Raw genomic sequence first — 14,824 nt, 5'->3', positions numbered from 1 at the left:
CATTTTTTCTGCATCTTCTTAAGTTTTGTCTTGTTGTTCCAAACGACCTATTGTTTCGTAATGCCTTCTCACGATTTAAGATTTGAGTATCAGAAGATTCTCGAATGAGATCTGTTTCTGGCTCAAATTGATGAATTTCATTACATTAGATCCCACTATCTAGCAACAGAAAGCAAACCCCTTCATCTATAGTCATCAGAAGGCGAGGTTGAATGCGTTCTGACATCCCATATACAAACAAACTGAAAAATTCCCCAGAGTGTGTTGATATTTCGCATCCATGTACGATTTTTAGCAACCCTCCAGTGCCGGGGCCGAATTTAGGGTGCCTTTGGAGGGGGGGGGGGGGGGGCAGTTAGGGACGACCAGGTGGGGGGGGCAGTTGGGGGTGACCAGGTTGGTGGGGAGGTCAGTTGGGGGCAACCAGGCCGACAGGGGGGGGCAGTTATGGGTGATCAGGCAGGCAGGTGAGCAGTTAGCAGCCGTCGTCCTGGATTGTGAGAGGGAATATCCAACTGCCAGTTTAGGCCCGATACTTGGGATGGGTTAGGGGGTTAAACTGACAGCATAGGTGTGAGGGGTCCTGGATTGGAGAGGGTGCAGGTTGGGCTGAGGAGGACCCCCCCCCCCCCCCCCGCCATGCACGATTTCGTGACCGGGCCTCTAGTAATATCATAAGATATCAAGTACAAAAAACTAACCCATGAAGCATTTTATTTTATTTAATCCTCACCTGAGGATATGTTTTACTGATTTTGAGAGAGAGAGAAACATCGTCGATGTAAGAGAGGAACATCTATAAGTTGTCTATCATATGTGCCCCAACTAAAGATCATATCTGCAACTTAGGTATGTGCCCTGACCAGGAATCGAACCCACCACCTTTTGGTGTGTGGGATAATGCTCCAACCAACCAAGCCACTGGCCAGGGTCCCATGAAACATTTTTAAAAAGCTTTCATTTAAACAAATTGTTAGAGCTCTGTAACTATAACCTAAATTTAAACTATTATTGTGGGATTAATTCCCAAAATCTAGCAACCGAAATATGACAAAATATGCTATCACAACAAAACTAACCTATCAAACATGTTAAATCTTATCTTTAAACAAATTCTTTAGAATTATTAGAACAGAAAAATAAACATCCACTTTATTAAATGTTTACATGATCTTTAGTATGTTTCAAAAGTATACAATTACCTCAGATTGTGATTTAATTATTGATGCAATATAGGGAAGTAGATAGCTTATAGCCACATAGGCTGTAATTAAATGTCAAGCTGTATTCACTAAAATTGGGTTAGATTTAAAATAAATATTGACTCAGGAACAATATATTTTAAATTAAAAGCCTTATTACAAAATAGAATCTTAAGATTAGTTATTTTACTTACCAAAATGCAGTCCACTTTAGATTGTACAGTTTTGCTGAAAGAAAAAGAAAGTTAGATTAATAAGAATGATATGGTAGTCTTCCCTACTATGAAAAAAAAATAAGTAAAAACTCCTTATTAAGATCAGGCATTACATACTAAAACTGCATTTTTCACACACCACACATCTATTTATCATTCACTGTACTATAGTGAATCCCAAAACATGATCAGAATGTTTTCTGAATTCACTGCTACAGACAACCTGTTGTTATTACACAATATCACTTTAACAGATGCTCTGAATAAACAAGTTTTCAATGATATATAAAAGTGCAAATGTATTATACTTAGATATAGGACACAGTTTACACTGAATTATAATTTTTACTGTATGTCTGCTATTCTGGACAATGATTTGTTTAGTATTTAAAAGCCATAATGGTATAATATTATCTATAATTCTAAAAACTTGTTAAAAAGTAGATTCTCTCTCCCACCCCATCTCATGTGTATACACATATACACATACATATACGACACATACCAGGAAAGGATTCCCTGGACATAAAAATAATAGCAAAGATTAATATGGTAATCAATTGGAGGAAAAAGATATATTTAGAAATAAATAACACGAATAAGCCAGTATACATAAATTTAAGTGAGCTACTATATATAAGTGAACTATTAATACATAATACAAATGAAGCCAGTATAAAGTAATTGAACTGTCATTTGGATTTTGTCATATAATAATTAAAGTAAAAATGCAATGAAAGCATGAAGTCTATATAAACTACTGTAGCTATACAGTAGTTTATATAATTTTAAAAGATGTTACCAACCAAATTATCTTCCATAAATGTTTAGAGCCAAATAAATGTTTTTTAAAAAGTGCCTTTGCATATAGCTATAGAGTAAATAAAAATTAGCATTTAAATCCCATTTCAGTTAATGCAACCAATAACCTCAAAACTTTACACTTTGAATATTGGATGCTTTGAATGAATCAAAATAAAATAATGCTTCAATACTGCAATGTTCTTCTTTGGAAAATGACATAATTAAGTTATATTGGAGTAACTTTCCCACACATTGCAATTATGTACTGTGGACAAAATATAAAAACAAACGTTAAGGTGAAAGAGAGTGAACAAAAGCAGATAGCAACTAGAGGGAATCCTTAAAAGAAAGGAACCGGGTAAGATCTGTATTTATAAGGCTGTTGTCTGAGGGCACTGATCTGCCCACACAGCAGTGATCACTCAGGATTGAAGCAGAAATCTGTGTCTTGCCAGCAGAGGAGCCAGAGGACAAAGACTTGGGCTGCCAGAGCCACTGTAAAGTGAGAGATGAAATCCCAGAAAGGAAGGTGCCTCAAAATTTCTGTATAACCTATGCCCAAATATTTGAATAACCTTCATTTAGAGAAGACTCCAAGGTTTCCAGCAAAAAGCAACAGCAGAAAGGTGAGAGATCTGAGTTGAGCCTTCGATTCCTGCCTAATCGCAGGAGAGGTTAATAATGTTAGGAGGTTGAATCCAGCCATGTTAACTGTCTACCAGAACAACAGCAACAACAAAAAATAAGATTCATCAGAGAAAACTAAAGTCTACAATATATTTCCCATAATGTGCATTACACAGCAAAATCTACCAGAATGAATAGAAAAAAAGGGACCTAGAGCCAAAGAAAAAGAAAAACAGCTCATAGAAACCAAATCATAAATGATCTAGATGTCAGAATTAGCAGACAAGGACTTCAAAGGAGGTATTATAAATATGTTCAAGTATTTAAAGTAAAATATAATCATGTTAAATGTATGCATGGGAGAAATCTCAGCTGAGAAATGGAAGCTATGGGGAAAAAACAACACTAAATGGAGATTCTAGAAAATAAAAGTATATCTGAAATGAATAAAATACATTGAGTTATCTTAACAGAAAATCAGATAAAGCAGAAAAAAGGTCACTAAACGGAAAAAAAAAATCAAAACATCTTACTGAATCTAAGGAAGAGAAAGATTTCAAAATAATAAACAGACCTTCAGAGATTCGTAGTACATCAAGCGATACATACTTATGTACAACTGGAGAGGAGAGATCATGAGACTGAAAAATATCTGATAAATAACCAAAATTTCCTCAAATTTCATGAAACATGCAAACTTAGATATCCAAAAAGCTCAGCAAACTCCAAGAAGGATCATTAAAAAGAAAATCACACAAAGTTGCATCACGGTTAAAGGAATGAAAACACAAATCTTAAGGCAGCCAGGCTAAAGTGACATTATATGCAGTGAAAAGGTGATATGAATGACAGCTAACTTCTATTTACTCAACTGATTTGCAAAAGAGGTACCAAAGCAGTTCAAGGCATAAAGGAAAATCCTTTCAACAACGGCTGATGGAATATCTGGATATATCTATAGACAGATGAATATACCTCATTCTATAGAAAATTCTTAGTTGGATCATAAAATTAACTACAAGAGCTTAAACTATGAAGTAATTAGAGAATGTCATGACCTGAGACTATACAAAAGTGTCTTAGGGTACAGAAGCAATAGCATTTAAAAAAAAATAAATTAGCCATCATCAAAATGAAAATCAACTTCTATTCATCAAAACATCATTAGAAAATAAATCACTAACCAAAAGAAAATATTTGCAAAACATCTATATATATAAATACCCAAGCAACCGTTAAGACTGTTATGACTGAACTACTGGAACGACGGGTTGACCAGTCGCTATGACGCGCACTGACCACCAGGGGGCAGACACTCAATGCAGGAGCTGCCCTCTGGTGGTCAGTGTGCTCCCAAAGCCAACCTCCCGTGGCTGGTCAACCTCTGCGGCCTCTCCCCCTGGCCATCCGGCCCCAATCGCCCCATTAGAACCTCCCGCGGCCCCTCCCTCCTGGCCGGCCAACCTCCCGTGGGCTCTACCTCCCACCGATTGGCCCAGATGGGGGCTGGGCAAGAAGCCCTGGTCACCTGCCAGGCCGAGGGACCCCACCCGTGCACGAGTTTGTGCACCGGGCCTCTAGTATATCTGATAAAAGACTTATACCCAGAATATTAAATGAATTCCTACAACTGTGGATCCTAAGAAGATAGCCTACCAATAAGGACGCCTGGTGGTTAACTGGGCTCAAATTTAAAAGCAGAGTCTAGTAGCCTTTCCTAAACAGAGGCTTCTCATACAAACCACACTTCAGGGAGAGACATGCACTAAGCTGCCAGCCTTCCACACTTTCTTCCTGCCATCTGAGCCAGCCCTTATAAAGGAGTTCTGGGAATAGTATTTCAACCAACAGTACTGAGGTTTTCTCTGGCCAATCAGAGCTGCATAGCTATATTACCCATCAACATTTTCACCAACCAATCAGTGAGGCTACATTCTGACCAATAAGGACAGTGCTTTTTGGACCAATCAAACTGCAAGGATTTGGAGTCCTCTTTGCATGAGATGGACCAATCAGTGATCAAGGATGGGGACCTCTGTCCATATAAGTCAGCTTCCCTCTGGCACAGAGAGCCCTTTCCCTTTCCACTGAAGACTGCAGTTCCCCAGCTGGAGCTGAATGAAACATAGAAGTTGAAACTCCAAAGATGTCTCAAGAGACCAGAGTGGAGAACAGCAGGCAGAGCAGAGCACAGCTGTCAAGCCAGAGAGGGGCCTGGCCCCAAAGCCGTTCCACTGACATGCTGTTTCACAGACTGCTGCTTCATATTGAGTTGTAACATGAGTGAGCTGTTCTATAGCTCAATGTTGTTCTCACAGATGTGCTATATCACACTGAATAGTTTCCTTCTTCACCACACCCCAAACTGGGGACTCCTGTTGGTGTTAAATTGATGCCAATGACCATAGGTTGACACAACTCAATAATAAAGACAGGTAACTCATTAATTAATGAGAAAACAACTGGAATAGATAATTCATAAAGAAAGTATGCACAAATGTTCCAGAATAGATAATTCACAAAAAGAGGATGTACACATGTCCAATAAAAACATGAAAAGATGTTCAGCATTATTAGTCATCAAAGAAATGTTTGATGTATACATTTCTGGTGAAAATGTAAAAGGTGAAATTGCTTTGGAAAAGTTTAGTACTTAGGGCAGTGATGGCGAACCTATGACACGCGTGTCAGAGGTGACACGCGAACTCATTTTTTTGGTTGATTTTTCTTTGTTAAATGGCATTTAAATATATAAAATAAATATCAAAAATTTAAGTCTTTGTTTTACTATGGTTGCAAATATCAAAAAATTTCTATATGTGACAAGGCACCAGAGTTAAGTTAGGGTTTTTCAAAATGCTGACATGCCGAGCTTAAAAGGTTCGCCATCACTGACTAGGGACTGGCCGGGTAGTACATTTGCTTAGAGTCTTGTTCCAATTTGCCAAGGTTGTGGGTTCAATCCCAGGTCAGGGAACATACAAGAACCAACCAATGAATGCATAAATAAATAGATCAACAAATCAATGTTTCTCTCTCAAAAGCAATTAAAAAAATAGTTAAATATAAACCTATCCTATAACACAGCAATTCTATTCCTATGTTTTTATGCAAAAGAAATGATAACACTGTGTGACCCCAAAACAGACTTGTATATGAACAGAATATTTAATCTTTAGTCCCAAACTGGAAACAATCCAACAGAAGTCAATATAAAAATGATATATTCATAGAATGGAATACTGAGCAATTAAAAAAAATCTGATACACAGAACATTAATGAATCTAGTGTACATTATACTGAGCTGAAGACACGACCAAGGAAAGTTCATTATGTACAATTCCATTTATATGAAGTTCTAGAACAGGCAAAATTAATCTATGATGAAAGAAAAATTAGAAACAATGGCTGTCCTAGTATGGGGTAAGGGGTTAGCTAGGAAAGAGCATGTATGGCCTCTGTAATATACTGCCCCATTTCCCCTTTTCAGGAAAGAAGGGGTTTGTCCTCCAGCCGCTGGAAGTGCTTTCAGCAGAATGCCCTCAGCTGTCAGCCCCTATGGGGATTGCCTATGCTGAAGAAAACTTCACACCTTCTTCCAGAGACAGCCCACATCCAGTGGCTGGTCAATGGGGTTTCTAAGGCCCAGCTCTTTGTTCCAACTTGGGGCAACTCTGAAGGGTCATTCCAGCTTCAGAACTCTCCAGCACTGCAGCTTAACTTTCTCTCTGCTCTTTTCCTGTCCATCCTTCCATAGATGTGAATCTCAAGAGCATTCCCCAACAAAGTGGGTAAGGTTACTGGATTAGCATTACCTGGGACTAGTTAGACAAGCAAATTTGTGGGCCTCACCCAAGACCTACTGAATCAGAAAACAGAAGCCCCATCCACGTGCAAAGAGCTTGTTGTGCCTCTCTCTTAAACATATTCAGATGGGTATACAATTAAGACAGAGCATTCTTTTAGGAGACAGAGCATTCTCCTAAAAGGGAGGTATGAAATCCCTACTTCGAAGAAGAAAAAAAGTTAAATCCTCACAAAAGTAAACACAAAAACTGGATTAAAAAAAAAATATATATATATATATATACACACACACACATACATATATATGTGTGTATACATATATGTGTGTGTATACATATGTGTGTGTGTGTGTGTATATATATACATACATATATATATGTATTTTAGAGGCCCAGTGCACGAAATTTGTGCATGGGGGAGTCCCTCAGCCGGGCCTGCACCCTCTCCATTCCAGGACCCCTCAGGGGATGTCCGACAGCCCTCTTGCAATCCGGGACCACAAGTTCCTAACTGCTCACCTGCCTGCCTGCCTGATCGCCCCTAACCACTCTGCCTGCCTGCCTGGTTGCCCCTAACTGCCCTCCCCTGCCAGCCTGGTCGCCCCTAACCGCCTCTGCCTTGGCCACCACCACCGTGGCTTTGTCTGGAAGGATGTCCGGAAGGATCCGGAAGATGTCTGGTCTAATTAGCACATTACCCTTTTATTAGTATAGATATGTACATATATGTAATTTTCAGAGAGCCAAAAATTGATGTCTTAGAAATTAAAACTATTGGGCTAGCTATTTTGTTTGCCCTTCCAAATCCACTTCCCACCCTTTGATCATACTAATCACTCATCTTCTAAATCTTTCAGTTCAAGCTTTTTACATATCAAGTCAGATCACCACAATATTATAAAGTAAACCTCAATCTTATGAAAAATGGGAAAACACACCAATAAGGAGAGCACAGAACAATTTAAGGAAGAGAGATAAATCAAATTACAGAGTGAAGTTGGAGGAAAACATTTTTAATAAGTGGGCCTAAACAAGATAGTAAACTTAGGAAGCATGTGTTTAAAAACAACAACAAAAATCAAACCAAACAGAAAACACCATTTAGTTTAATTTACCTCACAGAAACACTACACCAAAATACCAGGTAATATTTCCCCTTTTTCAGAGTTAAACATGATACAATTAAATAATTTAAGTCTTGAGCCAAACATACATAGTATATAATACATTGTAAGTAAAAGTATGCCTAAAGAAACATTTCAGAAACTATCTCCCTGTTTCAACAAATTGTTTATAAATTATCTGTTTGTCTCAGATAATATAATTCTAAGACACTCCCACTCATCCCTTCTAGCACCAGGCTTGGCCTCCATCCAAAAGTTCAATACTATTTCCACATTTATTTGGAGTCCTAAAGTCTGGATTCAGAGTGACTCATAATCCCTAGATACAGGGTATACACATTTTGAATGATTACTAGTATAAAGCCAGTGTTTATTAACATACAGTTCATTTTCAAAATTTAAAAGAGTCTACAAAAATGAGTAATTTTTGTTGTCAGTGCCTGTTTTTAAACTGATGACCGTCCTGGTCCAGGCACCACTGATAATGTGAAGCAATGGAATCACAAACATCAAGCATCATTTATTTGTGTGCCCTCAATTTGTGGACTGTTGCTGGTTTTGTGCTATAAACTTTATCTTTTGTGTCCCCATAAAAAAAGTCTAGTGGCACTTTAGGATAAATTTTCTTTGTTCAAAACTTAGTCTGGCTTCACCCATTATTTCAAATCAGTTAAACCTGAAAAGGAGTGAAAATTAAGTGAGTTATTAGCTGTTAAAGTGTGTATACATCTTTTTGACACTCTGTATTTGATTCAAAGTTCTTGTGTTGCAGAAATAGAGATCTGTGACACTAGATACTAGACTTCACCCACAAAAAAATCTTATGTATTGGGTTTAATAATCAAAAGCAAAGATTTAAGGAGAAAAAAAAAAGCCAGAGTGCGCAATTCACCCAAAGTCTCTTCCGCACGTCCTCTCTCCCCTGGCATTAAGCAGCCAGCACACTGGCAAAATCCAAAGCTGCCTTTTTGCACCCAGTCCAACTATGGGCTGATTTTTAGAGTTCCCTTCTGCCAGCAGCCCTGCGGGACCCCTTCCACACTCGCGGATCATGCTGGCCCCAACGGCCGCGGACTTTGTGGGGCGCAGACTTCCCCCAGCTATGGGCAAAAACTAAAACCATTTCCCCTAAGAACAGGAACAAAACAGGGATGCCCACTCTCACCACTCCTGTTCGACATAGTACTGGAAATATTAGCCATTGTGATTAGACAAGAAGAAGAAATAAAAGGCATCCAAATTGAAAATGAAGAAGTAAAACTGTCCTTATTCGCGGATGACATGATATTGTACATAAAAAATCCTAAAGACTCCAACAAAAAACTATTAGACTTAATAAATGAATTCGGCAATGTAGCAGGATACAAAATTCACGCCAAGAAATCTATGGCATTTCTATATACCAATAATCAACTTACAGAAAGAGAGACTAAAAAAGTAGTCCCATTTACCATCACACCAAAAAAATTAAGATACCTAGGAATAAACTTAACTAAAGAGGTAAAAGACCTCTACTCAGAAAACTACAGGACGTTGAAAAAAGAGATAGAGGAAGACATAAACAGATGGAAGAACATACCATGTTCATGGGTTGGTAGAATCAACATCATTAAAATGTCCATACTACCCAAAGCAATCTATAAATTCAATGCACTCCCCATTAAAATACCAACGACATATTTCACAGACCTAGAATGAACTCTCCAAAAATTCATCTGGAATAAAAAAAACCCCAAATAGCTGCAGCGATCTTGAGAAAGAAGAACAAAGAAGGTGGGATCTCAATACCAAATATCAAGCTGTATTACAAAGCCACTGTTCTCAAAACTGCCTGGTACTGGCATAAGAACAGACATATAAATCAATGGAATAGAATAGAGAACCCAGAAATTGACCCGAACCAATATGCTCAATTAATATTTGACAAAGGAGGCAAGAACATGCAATGGAGTCAAGATAGTCTCTTCAATAAATGGTGTTGGGAAAATTGGACAGATACATGCAAAAAAGTGAAACTAGACCACCAACTTACACCATACACAAAAATAAACTCAAAATGGATAAAGGACTTAAATGTACGACAGGAAACCATAAAAATTCTAGAAGAACCCAAAGGCAACAAAATCTCAGACATATGCCGAAGCAATTTCTTCACTGATACAGCTCCTAGGGCACTTGAAACTAAAGAGAAAATGAACAAATGGGACTACATCAAAATAAAAAGCTTCTGCACAGCAAAAGAAACCATCAACAAAACAACAAGAAAGCCCACTGCATGGTAGAACATATTTGCCAATGTTTTCACTGATAAGGGTTTAATCTCCAACATTTATAGGGAACTCATACAACTTAACAAAAGGAAGAAAAACAATCCAATCAAAAAATGGGCAAAGGAACTAAATAGACACTTTTCAAAAGAGGACATTCAAAAGAGGACATTCAGAAAGCCAAGAGACATGAAAACATGCTCAAAGTCACTAATCATCCGAGAGATGCAAATCAAAACAACAATGAGGTATCATCTCACACCTGTCTGAAAGGCTATCATCAACAAATCAACAAACGACAAGTGCTGGAGAGGATGCGGAGAAAAGGGAACACTCGTGCACTGCTGGTGGGAATGCAGACTGGTGCAGCCACTATGGAAGACAATAAGGAATTTCCTCAAAAAGTTAAAAATGGAACTCCCATTTGACCCAGTGGTCCCACTTCTAGGAATATATCCCAAGAAACCAGAAACACCAATCAGAAAGGATATATGCATCCCTATATTCATAGCAGCACAACTTACTATAGCTAAGATTTGGAAACAGCCTAAGTGCCCATCAGCAGATGAATGGATTAGAAAACTGTGGTACGTCTACACAATGGAATACTATGCTGCTGTAAAAACGAAGGAATTCTTACCATTTGCAACAGCATGGATGGAACTGGAGAGCATTATGCTAAGTGAAATAAGCCAGTCAATGAAAGAAAAATACCACATGATCTCACTCATTTATGGATAATAAAGACCATTATAAACTGATGAACAAAAATAGATATAGAGGCAGAGCAGCATCGAACAGACTGTCAAACTACCGTGGGAAGGCTGGGGAGGCTTGGGGGGCGGGAAAGAGATCAACTGAAGGACTTGTATGCATGCATATAAGCATAATCAATGGACATAAGACACTGGGGGGGAGGGGAGACCGGGAGAATGTCAAGGGGAAAAAAAAAGGAGACACATGTAATACTCTTTGTAATACTTTAAGCAATAAAACAAAATTTAAAAATAACTAACTAACTAAATACATAAAATAAAAATTCAGAGTCAATAAGATTCAAATGTACAATCAAATAGTATAAAGGCATTTTTCTCATACAAACGTTTGAAAGTTAAAAAGAACCCTTCAATTTATCTAAATTTATCTAGTAAGAAACACCATGGTAAATACAGCAAGAAAAAAACATTGTTTGTAAAAGAAAGAATTCTAATTTTGCCACTACTCTATGCCTGCAATGTTTTCTTCTTCAGGTATATGACATCTGCTCCAAAGTTTTTGTGAAAATTAAACAAGATGGTTTCTATAATGGCCATATGGCAATAACGAGCAAGTAATAGATTCTTAGTAAATGTTAAGTGAAACTAAATCTAGTCTAAACCTTTCATTTACAGTAAGGAAACTGAGAATCAAAAAGGTTAAATGACTTGTTCAAGATCATACATTGATTTTTATTTGGCCCCATTATCTAATACCACTGCTATTATTCTACCTGATACTAATGCTTCTATTTTTCACTGGGTTTTTAATTAAGAAAAAAATAAATTGTGCTCTGGTCTCATTAGTTTGGAACTTCCTTCTCCAAAAAACATTATGTATTGCCAGTAAGTGAGCAAGATAAAGGTTTTGGCTAGTTTCCAAGTCTTACACTCTTTGCTGGGCTTCAATGCCCTCTAGTGCTAATCTGAAGAGGCAGCCTCAGGTTCCTAATACAGGCAAATTTACCTGGTGCATAGAACAGGTAACAATGCCCCAAAAAATAATGAAATGAAAAACGAGGTGGGTGCATGTATATAGAGACCATCTATAGGAAGATGAGATTTTGAGGTTTTACTCTTTTCATACTCTAAAAAACATTTTACACTTTTTGTTGTTGTTTGAATTTTTATAATAAACATATGAAACTTTTATTTTTTAAAAAATATATTTTATTGATTTTTTACAGAGAGGAAGGGAGAGGGATCGAGAGCTAGAAACATAGATGAGAGAGAAACATCGATCAGCTGCCTCCTGCACACCCCCCACTGGGGATGTGTCCGCAACCAAGGTACATGCTCTTGACCGGAATCAAACCTGGGACCTTTCAGTCCGCAGGCCGACGCTCTATCCACTGAGCCAAACCGGTTACAGCCATATGAAACTTTTAAAAGCAAACTAAAACACAGAGCAAGAGAGAATAATGTGGACAGCCCGGTGGGGAAAATTACTCTTCTTCCCCTACTGCATAGTTCCAGAAAAAGAATTACACAGGTATGCAGCTTAGTATCTCCTTAAGTACGTTATGAGAAAGCTGAGTCAGAGATAAAACAGATTATTTTTTAAATATCTTTTTATTGATTTCAGAGAGGAAGGAAGAGGGATAGATAGATAGAAACATCAATGATGAGAGAGAATCATTGATTGGCTGCCTCCTGTAGGCCCCCCACTGGCATGTGCCCTTGACCAGAATAAAACCTGGGACTCTTCGGTCCGCAGGCTGATGCTCTATCTACTGAGCCAAACCAGCTAGGGCAGAAGGCAGATCTTTAAATTAGAAAACAAAACATGGGAATAAAGGTAATTGACCTATTTTCTCAGGATGTACCTTATGTGCCATCAATATACTTGCAGCAATATGTTGTCTTTTTAAACTGAAAAGCATTAAACCAAACTATGGTATTTATTATTAGACACTTAACTGAGATTCTCCTAAACAAGGAAGGAAACCAAAGAGGGAATGGCTATAGAGGACCAAAGTTAAATGAAATTTCCTCTAAGATGGCAGACTCAGGCAATGATGCTTGATACGCGGATTAGAAACTATCTTAATATCTCATGTAAACTGCTACAAGAATAATTCAAAGTTGTCCTGGTTGGTGTGCTCAGTGGTTAGAGCATCGGCTCACGCACCAAAAAGTTGCAGGTTCGATCCCCAGCCCATCGGGGTGCATTCAGAGACAACCAATTAATTTGTCTCTCTCACATGTTTGTTTGTTTCTTTTTTTTCTCTCCCCTCCCTCCCTCCCTCCTTCCCTTCCACACTCTCCAAAAATCAATGGGGAAAATGTCCTCCGATGAGGATTAATAATAAAAAAGAATAATTTGAAGTTAAAAATGACCCTTGTGTATACTGCCTTTACTCTTGAGACATGACTTACTACTTTTTCCTAGATTTTATTTGGACAGTATAGGGAAGGTTCAATATCCCGATAGCTATTCCAAAAAAACGAAGCTGCCAAGTTTGATGTCCTATTGTCTTCCATTTAATCCCAAGAATCATAGGATTTTTGTCATAATATAAGGCAACAAACATGAAAACCAGTGTCATAGTCAATATTAAAATTATCTCCCCCAAAGCACTAAAAGAAACAAAAGCAGGAAGCCTGATCTAAAAACGTTCCAATCTATAGAGTAGAAGGCTATCTAAGGAGTTCAAAGATTACTCAAGGTATAAACAATGCTTTAGAGAGGAAGATACCAAAACTGATATATTTTTTAAAAAATATATTTTATTGATTTTTTTACAGAGAGGAAGGGAGAGGGATAGAGAGTTAGAAACATCAATGACATCGATCAGCTGCCTCCTGCACACTCCCCACTGGGGATGTGCCCGCAACCAAGGTACATGCCCTTGACCGGAATCGAACCTGGGACCCTTGAGTCCGCAGGCCGACGCTCCATCCGCTGAGCCAAACTGGTTAGGGCAAAACTGATATATTTTAAAGGTAGAAAAGTTGCCCGACCGGTGTGGCTCAGGGGTTGAGCGTTGACCTATGAATCAGGAGATCACAGTTCAATTCCCAGTCAGGGCAAATGCCCAGGTTGCAGGCTCAATCCCCATTGTGGGGCATCCATGCAGGAGGCAACCGATCAATGATTCTCTCTCATCATTGATGTTTCTATCTCTCTCTCCCTCTCCTTTCCACCCTGAAATCAATAAAATAATAGTTTAAAAAAAGATATTAGAGTTATCAATGGAAATAGGTAAAATAATTTATCAATGACATAGCATGAAAGGTATCAATGACATAGCATGAAAGGTCTAGATTTCCCATCTTTCTTCCTGTGTCTAAAGTATAATTCCACATAGGAAGGTCTGGTAATAATCTCTTCTTGGGATACTTCAAAGACACTATGGGATAAAGGATCATTTAATCTTAGGCCAAAAGTTTTCAAAACATAAACAAAAACAGAGATCTTTCCTGGGGAAGAAGGCTTTACAAAAACCTAAATAATGAGGTTCCGTCTCCAAGAACTGTCAGTTTATGGGAATAGTGTCTACAGTCTCACCCTCCAACAAAAATATAATTTAAGACACATAAGTAATCTTATATTATCTAGTAGTCACTTTAAGTAGTAAAAAACAATGAAATTAATTGCAATGTTATTAATACATCAAAAATATTACCACTTCACTATGTAATCAATATAATAACAATGAAATATTTTAGATCCTTTCTTCATACCAAGTCTTTGAAATCAGTATGTATTTTAAACATCTCAATATGTTTAGCCACAGCCACAAGGAGCTAGTGGCTCGTGTACTGACAATACAGGTCTATGGCACAGTACATCTCATGGGCTATACTTAAAGGAATGTAAGAAAGTTTGATAACTGACTTAGAGACAAGCATACAGAGACAAACCAGGTTATCAGTTATTAATTATAGGACTTACTCCTTAATTATAGGACTTACTCCTTAAAAAGTATATCAAACTATCAATCTCTTGGGTAGACTGCCTTCAATCATGATACATGCAGAGTAAGTCCTTTCTAGATTTTACTAGAACAGTAAAGTGAT

General features: G+C 37.8%; 1 protein-coding gene across 2 annotated transcripts in view; it reads right to left on the bottom strand.

Annotated features, from left to right (window-relative positions):
• Window positions 1-14,824, bottom strand: part of RFX7 (regulatory factor X7) — a 92,010-nt gene that overhangs the window by 61,242 nt on the left and 15,944 nt on the right. The window contains exon 2 of one of the 2 annotated variants that reach the window (XM_006085916.2): window positions 1,397-1,430. The gene's annotated coding sequence lies outside the window, so the exon portion shown is untranslated. Of the gene's footprint in view, window positions 1-1,396; window positions 1,431-14,824 lie in introns of those variants that run through there. The other variant, XM_023751618.1, reaches the window with a different exon arrangement.

The sequence above is a fragment of the Myotis lucifugus genome, unplaced genomic scaffold (genome assembly GCF_000147115.1).
Source record: "Myotis lucifugus unplaced genomic scaffold, Myoluc2.0 scaffold_23, whole genome shotgun sequence".
In the NCBI taxonomy this organism is placed as follows: Eukaryota; Metazoa; Chordata; class Mammalia; order Chiroptera; family Vespertilionidae; genus Myotis; species Myotis lucifugus.
Note: the sequence above shows the minus strand (reverse complement) of the source record. Positions and strands in the feature narration are given on the sequence as shown.